The sequence below is a fragment of the Poecilia mexicana genome, unplaced genomic scaffold, assembly GCF_051168715.1.
Source record: "Poecilia mexicana isolate PSO_F unplaced genomic scaffold, ASM5116871v1 scaffold_10, whole genome shotgun sequence".
In the NCBI taxonomy this organism is placed as follows: Eukaryota; Metazoa; Chordata; class Actinopteri; order Cyprinodontiformes; family Poeciliidae; genus Poecilia; species Poecilia mexicana.
The window spans coordinates 2,954,124-2,974,611 of NW_028263379.1; the positions used below are offsets into that span (position 1 = coordinate 2,954,124).

The 20,488-nt window shown below is 37.2% G+C and overlaps 1 long non-coding RNA gene across 1 annotated transcript; it reads left to right on the forward strand.

The window, feature by feature from the left end:
- Positions 1-290: 290 nt before the first annotated feature.
- Positions 291-7,334, forward strand: LOC148156669 (uncharacterized). Its single transcript, XR_015764424.1, has 2 exons — positions 291-6,399; positions 6,630-7,334. It is a non-coding gene; the product is annotated as an uncharacterized LOC148156669 (long non-coding RNA).
- The last annotated feature ends 13,154 nt before the right edge of the window (positions 7,335-20,488 follow it).

The window sequence follows — 20,488 nt, forward strand, 5'->3', positions numbered from 1 at the left end:
CGGGCCATGATTCTCTCTCTCAGGTCAGTTGCTGCCTCGTTCAGCTCAGATGGTTCGTTCATTACTGGGGCTACATACCCAGTCTCTGGGCGGGTAGTTGTATATATATATATATATATATATATATATATATATATATATATATATATAATTTTAAAACATAACCAAACTGAATATTTGGTTATTTTTTTAAGCCCCTCTGTCATTTGACAGGTTATAATTAACACTTTTGACTGGTGCACATGGAGACATGATAGACTTTATGCAAAGAGTTCATCACAGAGGCAACTAAAATCAATCAATAAAAAAAATCCTTTCTGAATATCATCTCATAGACACCGAACTAAATGCGTCTTTCTGACCGGGAGCTGACAGCGTGTTGAAGAGTTATGGACAGGACACCTTGGTTAGGAAGCTCATTGCAAACCTTTAGTTGAAATGGCGCCTTTAACTCCAGTCTCCAGTACGGAACAGAGAAAACTAAAGAGAATGCAACGTTGTTTTAATCCATTTATAGTCTAAACAGAGGAGCCAGCAGTTTATTTTGAGGAAATAAATAAAGGTGCAGAAGTTAATGAGATCCATGCGCAGTGCACTGCACAACTAATGCGGACGCGGCTCTGCCGCTGCGAAGAATTAAACTTAACTCGCCCTGCAGTTTTAACAAATGTAGGTGAAGATGTTACCCTCCCGCACCCAGAAGGAGAGCGATGCTCAGGAGGTGCGCGGCAGACGTAACATCTGTCCGTTTTGGAGAAGCGAAACCATGCAAAAAATAAAAAATCCTGGCAAAAGCGCACGCCCGAACCGCGGACAAGGTAAAAAAAAAAAAAATCTCGCAGAGTTCAATGGATCGGTTTGGTTCAGGCAGGTCCAACTGTCGATGAACCAGCGCAGATTTCTCTGCAGATGCGAACCAGGAGGAATTTGTGAAGTTGTGTGTAACCCACGTTAAAATCTGACAAATAGGAATAAATAGCTGCTCAGTTAAAATCTGAATAAATAGGAATAAATACTTGCCCATGTTAAAATCTGACATAAATAAGAATAAATAGCGGATTAAAAGTCTGAACAGAGAATAACGTCGCTGCCCCTTTAAGGAACCAGCGTCACAGACGCGACGCCTGAGTTCGGCTGCGACCGGGACAGCAACTCTGACGGAGCGTGGTTCGGTCACGAGAAGCTAAGAAGTGGAAGAGCGGTTTAAAGGCATAATCTGGACTGTGAGTGGACTAAGATGGCTAGTAGTAGTGGAGGGTGCTCAGAGGATGAAGGAATGGAAACAAGTTGGTCGGTGGTAGAAAATAAGAAAGGGGGAGGAGGAAAAGATAAGGGCAAGAAAGGGATAAATACAGGAAAAAGATCTCTCGAAGAGGAGGAGGAAAACGTCGAGACACGAAAGAAAGTAATGATGGAGGAGTTCAAGGTAATTTTGAAATTCAGAGCTGGACAGGATTTGACAGGAGTGAGTCCAATCACGCTATCTATTGGTTTAAAGAAAATGATTGGAGATGTGGGATTAGCTAAAGTGCTAAGAGATGGAAGCCTGTTGATCATCTGTAAAAATGCTGAACAAAAGAACAAAGCGTTAAAAATACAGTCGATTTGTAAAAGAGAAGTAATGGAGAGGAAAATAATGGGAGAAGAGAGAGGAACAAAAGGGGTAATATCAGGGATTCCATTAGGAGAAAACTTGGATGAGTTAAAGAAAATCATAAAAGGAGGAGAAGTAACAAATATCAGATGACTGCAGGCTTTTAGAAATGGAGAAAGAGTGGATAGTACTTCTGTGCTATTAGAGTTTAAAGAAAAAGAAAAACCAGATAAAATAATGATTGGATATTTGAGTTTCAGTGTTAGGAATTATATTCCTCCACCGATGAGATGCTACAAGTGTCAGAGATATGGACATACAGCAAAAGTATGTAATGGGAAGCAAAGATGTGGTAGGTGTGGAGGAGAACATTCCTATGGGGAGTGTGGAGAGAAGCCGATAAGATGTTGCAACTGTGGAGGAGATCATACTGCAGCATATGCAGGGTGTATGGTGAGGAAAGAAGCAGCAGAAATTCAAAAACTAAAAACAGAGAAGAGAATGTCATATGCAGAAGCAGTAAAGGAGGTGAAAAGTGCAGGGGTAAATCAAAGAGCAAAAGTAGAAAAGAAGATGATAGATAAAGGTCAAAATAATGTCACACTAGAAAGACTGATCCCGTTCTTAGCCTACATTATAAACTGTTCAGAGCAAGCGAGGACTAAAACAGAAAAAATTAAAATAATAGTGAAAGCAGCAGTAAGATTCTTTAATGTCACGGATTTATCATGGGAAAGAATTCAGGAGGAACTCAGACAAGGAGAGGGATCAGGTGAAAATGAAGCAAATCAAATAGTCATATAATTTTAATATTACAATGGAATGCTAGAAGTCTAATTGCTAATGGTCAAGAGTTTAAAGGTTTTATTAATAGATTAAAGGAGAAACCAGATGTAATTTGTATTCAAGAAACTTGGTTAAAACAAACATTAATGGGTATTCAACTATAAGAAGAGACAGAGGAAATGGAAATGGAGGAGGATGTGCTATATGTATAAAAGAAAAGATAAAATTTAGTAAGATACAATTTGACACGGAATTAGAGATTCATGGAGTTAAAATGTGGACAAAAAGTGGAAGTATAGAAATTATAAACTATTATAATCCTTGTAAGAAAATAGATAAAGCAAAGATAGAAAATATAATTAAACATAGGGGAAAGAAGCTAATATGGTGTGGGGATTTTAACGCACACAGCACTTTATGGGGTGAGAAAGATGATTATAATGGGGGAATTTTAGAAGAAATAATTGAGGAAAAAGAACTGGTAGTATTAAATAATGGCGAAGGAACTCGGTTGGATATGATTAGTGGTAAGGAATCTGCCATTGATCTCACCCTAGTATCGCAAGGAATGGCAGATAGTTGTAAATGGAAAATAAAAAAAAATAGTACAATAGGCAGTGATCATTATCCAATATTTACTGAAGTTGAGATAGATACGGAAAAAGAACAGGTAAATAGTCAAGGAAGATGGAGGTTTAAAGATGCTGATTGGAGGAAATATAAAGATATAAGTGAAAATAGATTGATAAATATAGATATAAATAAATCAATAAATGGATTAAATTTAGAAGTTAGTAAGAGTATTATTGAAGTAGCAAAAGAAGCAATCCCAAAAGGTAAAGGGATTAAAAAGAAAAGAATAGTCCCTTGGTGGAATATAGAATGTACAATGGCAATTAAAGCAAGGAATAAGGCTTTTAAAACACTTAAAAAAGATGCCAGTTTCCAAAACCTAATTAGTTATAAGAGGAAACAAGCAGAAGTCAGGAGGAAAATTAGAAATGCGAAAAAGTTTTATTGGAGTAAATATTGTGAATCATTAGGAAAAACTACAGCATTAGATAGAGTATGGAATACAATTAAGAAAATGTCAGGAAAGTCAAAGGAATACAATTTTCCAATACTTAAAAATAATGGAAATATATTATAGAAGATAAAGATAAGGTAGAATTATTAGTAAAAGTTTTAGCTAAAGTACATAGTAACGAAAATCTTAGTAAAGAAGAGAAAGAAGGAAGAGAGTTAACGATGAGAAAATATAATGGAAGGATAAATGAGGAAATGGTTGATAATGATACTATAAATATGAAGTTTTCAATGACAGAGTTAAATAAAGCATTAAAGAATACAAAAAATTCATCACCAGGGGAGGACCAAATAAATTATGTTATGCTTAAAAACTTGAGTGAAAGGAGTAAATTAGTTTTACTAAAATTATATAATAAAATATGGGAAGAAGGAACTTTGCCAGATAAGTGGAAAGAATCAATTATTATTCCTATCTGTAAACCAGGTAAGGATCCCCAGTTAACTGAAAGTTACAGGCCAATAGCTTTAACATCTTGTATCGGGAAAGTAATGGAGAGGATGGTGAATAATAGATTAATATACTTTTTAGAATCGAGAGGAAAAATAAAATCATACCAATATGGCTTCAGGAAAGGAAGAAGTACAACAGATCCTATGGTACAGCTAGAACATGAAATCAGAAAAGCACAGGTGAATAAAGAGGTTTTAATGGCAGTGTTCTTGGATATTGAGAAGGCATATGATATGTTATGGAAGGAAGGTTTACTGATTAAAATTAGACAAATAGGGTTAAGAGGAAAAATTTATAATTGGATTAAAGACTTTTTAACTGATAGAAGTATAAGAGTTAAAATAGGAAATGAAGTAAGTTCAAAATATTTAACTGAAAATGGCACTCCTCAAGGTAGTATTATAAGTCCAATGTTATTTATAATAATGATTAATGATATTTTTAGTAAAATCGAAGGTAAGTTCGGAATGACTTTATATGCGGATGATGGTCTTATTTGGAAACAGGGAAGAAATATAAAATTTATAAATTATAAAATGCAAGAAGCGTTAGGTAAAGTAGAAGATTGGGCGCTAGAGTGGGGATTTCGAATTTCAAGTTCAAAATCTAAATTTGTTAACTTCACTAAGAGGAAGGTAGGTGCTAATATAAAATTAAAAATGTATGATAAGGAAGTAGAAAGGGTAGATAAATTCAAATATTTAGGTTTATGGTTCGATAAAACGCTTACATGGAAAATACATATTAGTAAAATAATAGAGAGAAGTAAAAAAATATTAAATATCATGAAGTGTTTAAGAGGCAAAGAATGGGGAGCAGGTAGGAAAACTTTGAAAATATTATATATTGGACTTATTAGATCGGTAATAGATTATGGATGTGTGGTATATAATTCTGCCTCAAGTCACTTATTAAAAGAGATAGATAAAATACAGTATCAAGCGTTAAGAATTTGCTGTGGGGCAATGAAGACGACACCAGTGTCAGCACTACAGGTAGAAATGGGGGAAATGCCATTGGAGTTAAGAAGGAAACAATTAGGAGTAGGGTTTTGGGCAAACGTAAAAGGGCATAAAAGAAATTATCCTATAAATAATATATTACAACCATGCCAAGAAAGTGTTAAGAGTGTAAATGTAAATAGTTTTGGATGGATAATAAATAAGGACATAAAGGAAATAGGATTAAATCAATGTTTAATTAGCCCGGTGGTGGATTTTTCATGTAATCCGCCTTGGATACAAAAAGAGATGAAAGTTGATTTAACATTGTTGGAAGAAGGAAAACAAACAGTAGAAGGAGAGGTGGAAGGATACATAAGAAGGGTATATGGAGAATACTTACAAATATATACAGATGCATCAAAAATGATAAATGATAGAGTAGGAATAGCATTTATGATTCCAGATTTAAACATTATGGAAAATAAAAGGTTAACGGATAGTTTGAATGTATACACAGGAGAGTTAATGGCCATTTCAAGGGCGTTAAAATGGAGTGAAAAATTAAGCGAAAAGAAAGTGTTAATTTGTTCTGACTCAAGTAGTGCATTAATAAGTATTATGGAACAAGAGTCGGAAGCAAGACAAGACATTCTGATAGATATAAATAAATTAATACATAAAATGGGAAAAAATGGATCTACTGTTAAATTTATTTGGATTCCGGCTCATACTGGAATAGTTGGAAATGAATTAGCAGATACATTTGCAAAGAGTGCGAGTAAGAGAAATGAAATTGAATTGGAAGTTAAGTATAGTAAAAATGAGATAAGGAGTATAAGTAAAATATATTACAAAAAGAAGTGGCAGGAACAGTGGGAGGGTGAAAAGAAAGCAAGGTTTTATTATATTCAAAAAAAAGTGGGGGAGTGTAGAAAAGAAAATAGGAATAAACGAGAGGAAGATATTATATCTAGGTTAAGATTTGGACATGTAGGGTTAAATAGCACTTTGAAAATAATAAATAAACATAGTACGGGGTTATGTAATTTTTGTGGAAAGCTGGAAACAGTTATACATATTTTTATGGAATGTAATAAATATAATCTAGAAAGAGAGGAATTAGTAGAAGAGTTAAATAGGAATAAAGTTAAATTAAATATTAGAGATCTGCTACAAAAATCATCTGGAGATGTGGTTTTTAATTCCGTGTTTAGGTTTCTTAGAAAAACAGGTCTAATAGGGAGACTATAGGGATTAGACATCTGGTTCATACTCCAGTCCAGAAGGTGGCGGTAATGCACCTGAAAGTTGTTTGCCAACCGCCATAAAACAAAAAGAAGAAGAAGAAGAAGAAGACGCTACGCCTGGGTGACGCTGCGGTGCACAAACCAGAGGGAGAGAGCAGAGGAGGAATCGGAGGAAAAGAGCAGTTGATTGATTAACGGAAAAAAAGTTAATATTATAGTTAAGAAGACATAATTTACCTGGTCGGAAACTGACGGGTATTTTATGAGAACTGAGTTACATCGGTTTTGGTGAGTTTTGTGTTTATTTTCTTACATATTCACCGTGTTGTACTTTTCCTTTTGGCGGAAAGCTAACGCTTAAGACGTAGCTGTTTGCAAGAAATGCTCCGTTATAAACTGTGATCAGGTTAATGTATAAACGGTTATCCAGTTAATATGTTGAGTTTATGAAGAAGAATTTATTTGTATAATTTAAGGATTTAAAAAGAGTTTTGTCGTGTTTGTGGCCTGTTACACAGGTCAGGTTTTTTGTTCGGTTGGAAGCTCGGTCGGAGCGAAGATTGGTCTGCCGTGTGCAACGTCCACATTCACAGACGGGATTCAAGATGGCGAGCCAGACCTAGACCTTCAATTCATCTTCTCCATCATATCAGGGAGGGACTCTCCTGCGTATGATAATTCGCTGCCGGAGTGGTAGGAACTAGTTCAAACCGAACTGAGCCGGATTAAGAACTGATTTAAGAACTGGTGAAATTATTATTATTTTTCTGGACTGAATCAAAACTGAAGCTTTTCATTGAACTGAGAACCTGAACTCACATTTGGACTTGAACTTAAAGTGTCATACTTAGATTTTCATATGTTATGTCTCTGAATGTGAATTGAATAATTGTGGTCCACTTTGATTTGTTTGAGGGTATTTCCTTACCTGTGAAAGAAAAAAAAACGAGTTAACTCAGAGAAAAAAAATAGGAATCCTAAAATAGGTGCAACCTAAGAAAAGGAGACTGGTCTAACTAACTTAAATTAGTTTGACTAAAATAACCTAGGAAAAAGAGACTGGTCTAACTAAATTAGATTAGTTTTACTGAAATAAGCAAGGTGAACTAATGAGTAAAAAGAAGTGATACACTTTTCTTTTTCTTCTTTTTTTTAGGGGGTTTTGTGTATTGTGTTTCATGTGTGTTTTGCATTCAGTAAATTGCCGGCTTTTTGCATTTAAAGCAGCTGTCTCTGGTGTTATTCTTGCTTCCCCACTCCTTAGAGCCTAGAACTGGTCCAGTAGCGCAGTTAGCCGTGTGATACCGGTGCTACATGTGCGTTCCAGCAGGGCCGAGCGCAAATCGTGACGTCAGATATGGGTTGTTGCTATGTTGTTGTACGGTGTTTTAAGATCTTGTTCAATGTGCCCCTTTTTTAACTTTGAGCCCCTGAGCCTCCAAAGGTCTCTGCACGGCCCTGGCAACCATCAATTGTAAGAACTGAAGACCATCGGAGCATTTGCAGCTTTGCAGCAAATGCTCCGATGCAAATGCTTAATCTTATTTTTACAAAATAAGATTAACATTCATAAATAAGATTAGTATGATGCAATCAAATATTGCATTATGATATCTAATCATTACTAGCCATTGAGAAAATGCCCTTCTGTCATCATGTTTTCTACCATGTACGAAAATAATTTTTGTACAATTTTAAGTCTGCTTCAGTCTAAAGAGAAATGCTGTTTATGACATAGTGCTATTTGGAGTGAATTCAGGCAAAGTCGACAATTTGATCAACTCAACACGTCATGAGAGAGGGTATGGGTCGGTTTCCAAGCTAGGTTTTTCCAGTTTTTGTAAATACAGCCATCTGTGAGCCCCAATTACAACTACATGAGTGCTGCCTCCACAGACATGAACAAGTGGAAGCCATGGCTACACTGGCAAAAACAACTTGGAAAAACAATCTCTCACTCCGTTCACACTCCCATCCCTCACCTCCAACGTCCGTCACAGCGCCTCAAAATGGTGGTTGAATCATGATGAGTGATTAGCGCTGGTTTGTTGACCACTAACACACTGGCCAACCGATAAACTTTTATCAGCGCAGACAGAGCCGGGCGCTGGGCAGCGTGTTGAGATGGGAAAGCCGCACAAAATTCTTTGTTCACAAATATAAATCATTCTCACCGCTCGCTCAACGTGCACCTCTGAAAGCACGACTCAGGGCCGTGCAGAGACCACTAAAAGGGCAGGTGCTCAAAATAAAAAAAAGGGCACATCTTACCGCATTCTAGGACAGAATATTAACAAAGCCACTCAGCTTTTAGAGTTTAATAAACAATGATAAATTACAAAATTGTGAAATATACAATCAAAGCTAAGGTAAATCTCTATACAGAGCATACAACTATGCATATGTAAGATATTTTATTAGTAATTTCTTTCTGCAGGTCTATTTTGTTATAGGAAAGTATTGCAATATTCAAACCCACAATTTAGCAAGATATCAACTGGTGGTCTAGCTCTGATTTACATATTTTGTCTTTACAGAATTACATTAAAAAAATATAAACAAGGGTACAATGCAACCTTTTTTGTGGACTGTAATCTGTAAAAAACAGCTGCCTGTTTGCTGCAGTGGAGATGAAGATGGTCCATTCAGGAAAGCAGAGCTGCATCAAACTTTAAGGTGGAACTGCAGGAAAAAGAAAAAATCAAAAGCAAAAATTGAATTGTTAATGCATGTCACTGTGGGAAAAGCCTACTGAGTTTTACTTAAAACTTTTTTAAACATTTAAATCACACATTTGTCTCATGAAAGGAATTTTTTTTGCAAAACAAACTTATTTGTGCATGACTCAGTTTTGCTTGTGATTCTCACATGACGTCATGGGGAGGGCCTAAATTCACAACAAAATATTTCTGATGTGTGCAAATAAAAGTTTATGTTTGGCAATAACTTTTAAAGTTCACAAGACAAAAATTAGTTATTTAATTAAAAAAAAGTTTTTTAAACAAAACAATTTGTTTTTAAAAAAGAAATCATTACAATTCCAAAAGTTTTGATTACAATTTTATTTTACTTAACTGAGGTTAGTTTATTTTTTCCCATTGAATAATTGGGGAAAAAATTTAACTTTATACTCTGCGAACCAGACCCTAAACTTAAAGTCTGGGTTGAGTTTTTTCCCCTTCATTAATGACATACATTATATCTATCATGGTGATCAGAGTGAGTTATTTTTAATTCTAAATGAATATCCCTGTTGAACTTTTATGTAAGTGCTATTCTCCTTCAAGGTACATTTACCTAACGCCAGAATAAATGCAATCCCAGATAGCACATGATGTTAAATCAACGTTGAAAAATAGTTAGAATCGTTGATTTTTGGTTGAAGTCGACAAATGACGGTGGATCAACCATCAAACAACCATCCAATCAAACCGTTGAAACTGTGACATTGAATCAACGTTGTTTTGTGGTTGAAATCTGATCACTGAAATGCCGAAGTCTGATTTAATGGTTGATTTTTGGTTGAAGACGACAAATGACGGTGGATCAACCATCAAACAACCATCCACCTCTAGCCAAGTAACCAATGTTGAAACTGTGTCATTGAATCAATGTTGTTTTGTGGCTGAAATCTAATGACTGAAATGCTGATGTCTGATCAACATCTGATCAATATTGAATCAATGTCAGATGTATTGCCGCACCCCTTCCCCTCCTCTCCTCCTCATCAGAGCTCTGGGTCAGAGTATTTTATTACTGAGCGGGGGTTATCACATTTAAATTAACCACTGTAGAGGATAGTGGGTGCTGATTCCTTTCTGTACATTTTCTTACTTGTTCATAACAATTCTCACTGACTGTGTGTGTGATATATTGACACAAAAACATCTACAACTTACTAAAAGGAGTGGAGGGGTCCACCCCCACCGTTTACATGAGTGGGATGTCCCAAACACACAGCTGCTTCGCTGTTGGCTTGTTGGAAAATATGTTAATTCAATGTTGAATTATCATCACAAAGGTTGCATGTTTGGTTGAGGTCGACAACTGATGGTGTCGACCTCAACCGACACCATCAGTTGTCGACCATTCAATTCTAGCCAATTAACTAATGTTGAAACTGTGTCATTGAATCAATGTTGTTTTGTGGTTGACATCAAATAAATGAAATGCCAACGTCGAATCCAGTGTGTTTCAGCACTGGTCCTCCAGGCCCTACAAGTTTTAGGCATTTCCCTAATTCAACACACATGATATTAATTGACGTCTGATTAACGGGGTTTTGCTGAACTGAAAAAACGCAGGTCAGTTTGATTGACGTGAAGGTTTGGGGAAGAACTACCCAGATAGCACACGATGTTTATTTAATGTTGAATAATGATCACAAAGGCTGCATGTATGGTTCAGGTCAACGACAGAAGCTGGATCAACCATCAAACAACCATTCAATTCTAGCCAATTAACATTCATTGATTGAAATGCCACATCGAATCCAGTGTTTTTCAGCACTGGCACCAGGCACACTGCCCTGCAAGTTTTAGCCATTTCCCTAATTCAGCACACATGATTTTAATTAACATTTGATTAACAAGGTTTTGCTGAACTGAAAACATGCAGGTCAGTTTGCCTTGAGGATAAGGTTTGGGGAAAAACTAGTAATCAAAGTGTTCAATCAATGTAAGGTGTTTTTTGCACCCCTCACCACCGCCTGCCATTCAAACGCCCAACCCCCTTCCCTCCACCCGCCAAAAACACACACACCTCTTTCCCCCCACCTGGGCCCATCTACCCCTCAATCGGGTGAAACAACTTTAATTTTAAGTGAGGGTTTTTCATTTTTCACATTTTATTTTTTAAAAGATTGTTTTGGCTAGTGGCCTTTATTTGATAGTTAATTGACAGGAAAGTGGGTAATGAGAGAGGGGGGGTAATGCAGCAAAGGTTGCCAAGGTCAGGAATTGAACCTGTGACAGCTGTGTTGAGGACTGAGGCCTTGATTGTGGTTTGTGCTTAACCCCTGCGCCACCACAGCACAACCCCTTTTAGGTGAGGGTTAATCACGTTTTAACTTAAGCACTATGTGTTGACAACACTGAGTTGTGATTCCGTTCTGTACCCAGATTCACTAGCGGAACAAGTCAGCGTTGGGCCGGGGGGCGGGGCTAATTACCCGACCCCTAACGAATCACCAGGCCCCTGACGTTTATCGCCTGCGCTACCAGAAACTGTTGAGCGAGGGGCGGGGAGGTTGGTCTGCGTTTTTTGGTTGATCTTTACCCAGGAAACACATCGGCTAAACCGTGAGTGAAACGGTCACTGGGACTGACTAGTATATATTCCATTGAGGGAAAGTAACTTTAACATTAAATAGACCTTTCTCAACAGGCGGTAGACTTTCTCAGTCTATAATCAGATATTTCCTTTCTGTACATTTTCTTACTTGTCTGTAAATATTATTACTGACTGTGCATAATGTGTTGACACAAAAACATCTACAAGTCTCTACTAGGAGTTGTACAGTCCACCTCCCCGATTTTACACTTGTGGTTTGTCCCAACCAAAAAGCCACTTTGCTGCTGGCTTGTTTGCTACCGGCTTCTGAATTGAATTCTCCGCTGAGCACTTTTATGGTAAGTTTTTCAATATTACTTTGATCTTAAATGTGTTTATTGAAAAATAAGGGCATTGTTTTGTGCCCATAGTAATCCTGGTTATTTTGGGGCAAAACGGATATTTTTAATAATTAAGGTCATGTCTCCTTTTGTATTATTTTCATCCTACCCACCACTCCAGGCCTAAGTATGAAATCCTGTGAGATTTTGTGGGATTTGAGTTTTTAAAATAGGGCGGGGCCTATTGTTTGGTCTGGGAGAGCATGTGGTGGACAAGAAAGTGTAAGGCTGGCTGCTCCAGGTGGGCTTTAAGTTGTTGTGATAGTAATCACTTGTTTTTAACTTTTTATTATGATATGCTTAGGGTCGTGCTTAAATGAGCCTCTGTATCAGAACAGCTGAGTTGGATGATTACATGACCGTCTGCAGCCATCAAGAAGTGCAGAAGGTTAATCATCCACAGATTCAATCGAGGTGAGGCAGAAGGGAAACACTTAACATGTAAGGCAGGTGAAACACTGAACTAAACCTGCTAATGACTGATTCAGTCTGTTGATCCTTGGATTGGTAACTGGTTAAATTGAACTGGACTATTGTTACTTGTGTGGGATCTTTATTAGCATATAGACACTTTTTAAGGAATTTAATCAACTTATTTGGAAATATTTGTAGTTGATGGAAGATTGAACCAGCTATTTGATGGAAGTTTATTCTGTATGAATTATAATTTTTCCAACTACACTATAAATCACCTTTTGTTTGATTTATTTGTTTCTGGTGTGTTAAATAAACCCTGATCCTCCCTGAGTTTTATTGTTAGGTTTTCTGATAAACAGCCCTTTATTTTAAATATTGATTTAATATCAATATCATAAATCCTACACTATACTGCAGCTTGATGGGTAAATGCAGTTGTATATGTAAACATTAAGATAAATATTAATGAGAGATTAAGATATTAATTTAACAGTGAGTGTACATGGGGAACTATATGGTTTGTATTTGTTCTCAGACCTGTAACCAGTACACTGTTTAATCTTTCATTGTGTTTCAGAACTTTTCAAATGTTTATCATCTTTCTAACCGGCACCTTCCTCACTTTTATTTTTTTCAGCTGTTGCTCTGCAGTTTGACCGAAAGCTGACTCTTGAGGACTGCAGCAAAATTGTCAAGAAGTGGCTTCATTATGCACCAGAATGAGAGGAAGACATCGCAAGGAATCAAAGTGACGCCAACCAGAGTCAAACTGGGGTTACCACAACTTGTACTGTTTCCCTACTTCATACAGTACAAAGCTTAACTTCATCGACTCTGTTCTTCTGTGGACAACAGACTGTTGTTTTGACAGTCAAAAAGGAGTCAAATATGTTTAAAGATCTGTCCCTCTTTTCTTAAATAAAATGTTAAATCAAACCCATGTTGTCATTTTTAAACTTTTGTACACAGTTTACGCATCATCTGCCAATAATCACTGTTTAACACCAGTGAAGAAACTTTTAGTGGCATGTTATGATGTAGACCTGTCAGACTAAAATGTACATAAATCCTTAGCTTTCATTCAATATAAAAACAACCCAAATCTGCATGTACATCCACAGTCAAATGAGTGTTGAATCAACATTGATTCAATGTAGAATTAACACAAATCTGCATGCAGATCCACGTTCAGATGATGGTTGAATCACCATTGATTCCTAACTTATTCAATGTAGAATCAACACAAATCTGCATGCAGATCCACAGTCAAATGAGTGTTGAATCAACATTGATTCAATGTAGAATATGCATGCAGATCCACAGTCAAATGAGTGTTGAATCAACATTGATTCAATGTAGAATCAACACAAATCTGCATGCAGATCCACGTTCAGATGATGGTTGAATCACCATTGATTCCTAACTTATTCAATGTAGAATCAACACAAATATGCATGCAGATCCACAGTCAAATGAGTGTTGAATCAACATTGATTCAATGTAGAATCAACACAAATCTGCATGCAGATCCACGTTCAGATGATGGTTGAATCACCATTGATTCCTAACTTATTCAATGTAGAATCAACACAAATCTGCATGCAGATCCACGTTCAGATAATGGATGAATCAACGTGGATTCCTAACTGATTCAATGTAATATCAACACAAATAGGCATGTAAGTTGACATACAGATGATGGTTGAATCAACATTGATATAATGTCAGTTATGGTTGAAACCCTAACGTTGATTAAACATACAAGTCACCGACCACTTTCAATGTTGTTTCAATGTCAGCGTTCAACGTTGATTCAATGTTTCTGGCTGACATTGATTCAATGTTGTTTCAATCATTCTGTGCTATCTGGGATGTACATTATGCAGCAAAGGAAATTAGAAGATCTGACATATATCCATTATGGAGATGATAAGTTTTGGACGGGCGATGTGCCTCATACACAGGGAAGAAGCTTTTTAGTTATCTAGCTTCTAGCAAAGTCGTTAGCTAGCAGCTAGCTAATAGCACAACAACAGCAGCCTAATGTCTGAATGATAAAAATACTGAATCGATAGATAAGAACAGTTTTTCCTCACCTGGCTGTCTCCTCCCCTCCGTAGTTCTTCAGAGTAAGCCAGACGCAAAGGCCTGTCAGTGTCTGCTGTATTTCATTACCTCTCTGCTTAAAGCGCGACTCCGTGCTAAAGCAGAAACGATACTTCAACGTTCTCCGTCATCTGACAAGTAGCAAGTCTACTCCACTTTATTCACCAAAAACGTTTTTATATATATATATATATATATATATATATATATATATATATATATATATATATATATATATATATATATATAGATAGATATATATATAAAATTCACCAAAAACTGATCTGTAATCTGGAACGTACTGCGCGAGAAGCAACTGCGTCATGCGTCACGGGCAAAAGGTCAAAGGTAACAAGTTCACGTAGAGCTGCACAACCAGAGCTAACGCAGTGGGTTTTAAACTCCAACTTGATTTAAAAAAAAAAAAAAAAAAAACTGAACAGAATAATAATTCCTCACAGGGGGTTGATGTAAATATCCATACAGGTCAGCCTGTGTCCAGTTTGAGTAAAAGGAGGCACACTCGATACGCACTGAGGTTAACTTTAGACATCCAGCTGCTGCAACGCGCAGAAACGCCAGCGGTGTGATTGGTCCGGCTTTAAATGCATAAACTATAAACCTATCTTCTATAAACATATCGTTTAGGAATAAATCTGCTAGGGCAGTGAAACGCTCAGTGCAACAAAGACGCTTGCAATCCGTTTTTTTTAAAGCGATTTTTTATTTTATTTTTTTTATATTTCCCTAAAAACATAAACAAGAACGACTTGGCCTGGCGGTGGCGCTAGTAAAGCATGGCGGGCCGCTAGGCCTATAATACACTGGGGGAAACCGTGGAGTGGATACTTTTGTCTTATTAAAGGAACATTAATTGATTTGTTTATTTTATTTTATACTGAATGTTATGAACTACTTTTTCTCTCAAAATAAAGACGTTCTTCTCTATTAACAGCAATCAGACGTTTGGAGCATTTTTCTGCTACATTATAGAATAAAAATAACTTTTAACACTCTTTAAATCATTACATCAGGACTTCTTATCACCTCTGTAAATAGATTTACCACACACTAAAGACCTGGCGAAAAAGTTGTACAAGACTCAAGAAATGTATTTACGGGCACTGCATTATTAATTAGAATTAAACAGTCAACTTAAATGAAAAACTGAATTAGAAATAAGTTTCAATTTTTAAAACTGAAAACAAATGTCCAAAATAAACATCAGTATTCCAACTACAAATTCCAACTTGGATCTCAGAGATTTCTGTCCAGCCCTGACCTTAGTGTTGACCCATGATCCAGTCTAATTGTACAGATCAACAGAACGTGGTGAAGCAGCCACAAGCATCCTTTCCTGCTTACCTTCCTGCTCCTGCTCATTCTCTGCGTCTGACCCCCTCTCCAGCTCTCTTTATCTGCTGTGTGATGAACAGATGGGTCCTTTCTCTTCTCTAGCTTCTTCTTTCTCTCAAATCTTCGTCTTTAACCCCACCCCCCCAACTCACACACCCTGACTGCCCCCCCACCTCTCACCCACCCACTGTCAAAACCATGGTGACAAATGCCCTGCATTGGTCACTTTGCACTCTTCACTTTTCCTGAACATCAGGGGATATTTGACCAATATGGAAATGAAATAAATAAATAGAAATAATTAAAAAAACAAACAAACAAAAAAAAACTGAAACAATTAGTTAGAAGGCAGAATGCTCCCCCGCACGCAGGAACAAGCAGTGGACTCAGCAGGCAGGATTAGTTGTGTGTTACACAGAAAAGATAGGCTTTGTGAGTGAGTGTGTGTGCAACATCTGCATCTATCTTCGCTCATGATGCCATCAACATTTTTCTCCCAATCCTCTTAACGTGAGGATTAAAACAGAAGTAAAATGAAGTCGAACAGATTTGTCACTCCATCCCTTCCTCTCTGCTCCGTCCTCTCGTGCTGCTTCTTTGTGTTTAAGCTACTGACCCAACTGTTAGACGGCAACACGCCATGACCTGCTTCTGTATTCACAGCTCACACACAGCTCCCTCTCTCTATGAAAGGATCTAGGTGACGCAAAGCTGGAAAACTAATTCGACTGGGTGTGTCTCTGTAATAAAAACGTTTTTCCTGGTTTGTATTTTCTTTATTGCTACAGATTGGGGCACATCGATGCTAATACTGTTTCTTCCATTGTTGGATTCCCTGGCCTATTAACTCCCGCCAAGTCCCACTGGGATCATTATGCTCCATCTCATCTGTGTGTGGAGCTGGATGGTGGTTTAGCAGGAAACCCGAGTCTTTCTGCAGCTTCACAAACACATCTGACACGTTTCCTTCAGACACAGATCCTCGTCCTCAGTGTAAATTTTACAGAGTCTTGAAAAACTATTCAATCCTCTTTGACTTTTTTTGGACTTTGTATGTCTTTGGGATATTAAGTGCAATACTTTGAGCTAGAGGTGTGCCGATCGATCGGTCACCGATCATAATCGGGCCGATTTTCATGAAAAAGTGCATGATCGGTGATCGGCGATCATTGGCTCTTGTTGCCGATACCGATCATCTCATTTCGCAGCCTGCCTGTGCAGCTGGTCTCCTCTTTCCTTCACACTGCGCAAACGCGCAGCAACAAATCCTAAGCGATGTATAACTATAACGCACTGAGTGAATGGGGAAGTTTGCGTGTTGCGGCGGAAAATTGAAGCACGTCAAAATGCATCAACACAACGAAGCTAATACGACATAAAAACAATGCCATACTTGACGGAGATTGGCTACATCGAGGCTCACCACAGTAAAAAAGACATACGGAGCAACCAGATGGCAGGTAAAGCAGCGCACAGCTACAAACACTCACCCGGATTAGCATGACGGTCAGAAAGCTAAACAAATAACCCGCAAAATTATTTAAGTCTTCGAGCTGCGATGTAAGACGCTGGTTCTGCTCTCCTGTTGAACCGCTGCTACGCGCTACAGGTAGTAATATTTGACAGACGGAGCGCCGCTTCTGCTCCACCTGGTAGTGACTCTCACACCGAATCTCTGTTTAAAGCTGCAGCATCTAACCTAAAAAAAATTAATTTTACAAACGTATTAAAACTTTAGTTGTCCCAACATGAGACAGATAATCTCTAAAAAAAAAAAAAATCGATCTCCTCCCTGTTCTGCATAATTCCTCCGCTCAATCAGAAACAGCCACTCAGAATTGGCAGCGTTCAGCACCGCAGTGAAGTTAGTTTCCAGTTGGATATTCGATATTCGAGCTCCGCGGAGTAAGCGGCGTTTAGCTCAAGGTTGATCCGATTTATGAACGCTACTGTCGGCCAGCGGTTCTCCACCGCTCCCGGCCGCAGCGCCCGAAGGTTCACTTAGGGACTATCAACAAATTACCGAACCAAACATTCCTGTCAAAGAAATGTTAATAAATGCCTTGAATTGAAACCAACTAACTAATTGTCAGTGCTAATTCATGCTTTTACATGAGCCAAAATAGCATCTATAAAATTTTAAAGTCATATACAATATTTTCAATAATTTTAATATTAAATAATATAATGTTTTCTTCAATAGCTTCCAGGTCATTTGACCTAATGACTCAAAATCACTTTGAAATAATTATACTAGTCTCTTTAGATGAGGCACAGACATTTGATTTCCATTTTTAGCCATTTTCCATTTTTTATTGATTTTTTTTCATCAAAATTCAGTGTTTTTCTTCAATAGCTTCCAGGTCATGTGACCTATTGATTCAAAATCTCTTTGAAATAATTCTACTAGTCTCTTTAGATGAGGCACAGTCATTTGTTTTCCATTTTAAATAATTTTAAAATTTTTATTAATTTTTTTCATCAGAATTGAGTGTTTTTCTTCAATAGCTTCCAGGTCATGTGACCTATTGATTCAAAATCACTTTGAAATTGTTCTACTAGTCTGTATAGATGAGGCACAGAGATTTGTTTTCCATTTTAAATAATTTTCAATTTTTTATTAATTTTTTTCATCAAAATTGAGTGTTTTTCTTCAATAGCTTCCAGGTCATGTGACCTAATGACTCAAAATCACTTTGAAATAATTATACTAGTCTCTTTAGATGAGGCACAGACATTTGATTTCCATTTTGAGCCATTTTCCATTTTTTATTAATTTTTTTCATCAAAATTGAGTGTTTTTCTTCAATAGCTTCCAGGTCATGTGACCTATTGATTCAAAATCACTTTGAAATAATTATAATAGTCCCTATAGATGAGGCACAGACATTTGTTTTCCATTTTGAGCCATTTTCCATTTTTTATTAATTTTTTTCTTCAAAATTGAGAGTTTTTCTTCAATAGCTTCCAGGTCATGTGACCTATTGATTCAAAATCACTTTGAAATAATTATAATAGTCCCTATAGATGATGCACAGATATTTGTTTTCCATTTTTAGCCATTTTCCATTTTTTAGGAATTTTTTTCATCAAAATTGAGGGTTTTTATTCAATAGCTTCCAGGTCATGTGACCTATTGATTCAAAATCATTTTGAAATTGTTCTACTAGTCTGTATAGATGAGGCACAGACATTTGTTTTCCATTTTAAATAATTTTCAATTTTTAAAGAATTTTTTTCATCAAAATTGAGTGTTTTTCTTCAATAGCTTCCAGGTCATGTTACCTAATGACACAAAATCACTTTGAAATAATTATAATAGTACCTATAGATGAGGCACAGACATTTATTTTCCATTTTAACATTTTTTTTTTTTTTAGCAATTTGTTTTGTCAATATTTAGTATGTTTTTGCAATAGCTTCCAAGACATGTGTTCTATTGATTCAAAACTACTTTGAAATTGTTGTACTAATCATTAGAGATTAGGCACCCTCATTTTTCCCCATTTTAGATCTTTATCTATTTTTTTACATCATTTAAATTTACAAATTAAAAAATATGATTGGTGTTTAATATCTTAAATTTCATGTGACCGACTGAAAAGGAATAAAAAGGGCTAAATGGAATAAAAATGAGTTTGCACCACCTATCCTGTCTAGTAGAATAATTTCACATTGATTTTGAGTTAATAAGACCCAATTAACTTATGGGTCTTATGACCCATAAGCTATTGAAGAAAAATCAATCAATCATCTTCCCCTTGTCTGCAGTCAGGTTGCGGGGTCAGCAGAGGCCCAGACTTCCGTCTCCCCAGCCACTTGTTCCAGCTCCTCCAGGGGAATCCCTGGAGGAGCTGGAACGCTCGTCCACGCTGGAGAAACATCGTCCCTCCAGTGTGTCCTGGGTTTTCCTGTGGGCCTCCTCCTGGTGGGACGTGCCCAAAAGACCTCACTAGGGAGGTGTCAAGGAAGCACCCTAATCTGATGCCTGACCCACCTCAGCTGGCTCCTCTCGAAGTGAAAAATCAGCAGCTCTACTCTCAGTCCCTCCTGGATGACTGAGCTTCTCATCCTATCACTAAGGGAGAGCCCAGACACCTTATGGAAAAAACTAATTTTGGCCGTTAGTTTCAGTCAAGACCTTTAAGCCTATGCCATAGATGAAGGTAGAGACATAGATCGACTGGCAAATCGAGACCTTTGCTTTTCGATCCAGCTCTCTTCACCACGACAGACTGGTACAACGCCCACTTTACTGCACCAATCCTCCTATTGATCTCCTGTCCATTTTGCCCTCATTCTTGATGTTATGGATTCTGTATTTTCCTCCATCTCTTTTACCCTCTTAACACGCTGCAGCATACATAACCATGTTTATATGTGACTGCTGACATGTAAACAGACTGAAACTGATTAGAGTACCGTTTAGGGAGGGTCCAGATTGCAGAGATGAATAAAAAGCTAAACTTGCTACAATCTTTGCCTCACTTGGCCCAACGCTGGACGGTGAATGTAACATAAGAAGCATGAAGTTCCATTTGGATGATAAGTATGGCTTGTGGAATTTGATCATCTTTTAGCATTAAAGTTTGTTTTTATATATAACCAAATCTCATTATTTCTCAAGGTCATTTACAATGAGTGGTTCTGGTCGGGTCCTGAAACTGGTTAACGGACATGGGTGGTGAACAGAGACAGAAATGAATGAACTCCAACAGTGAACAAGATCCTAAGATGCTTAAACTCCTCCACTTGGGTCAGGACAATCTTCCCTGACCCAAATAAGGCGCTCTACCCTTTTCCAGCTCAAGACCATGGCCTTGGAT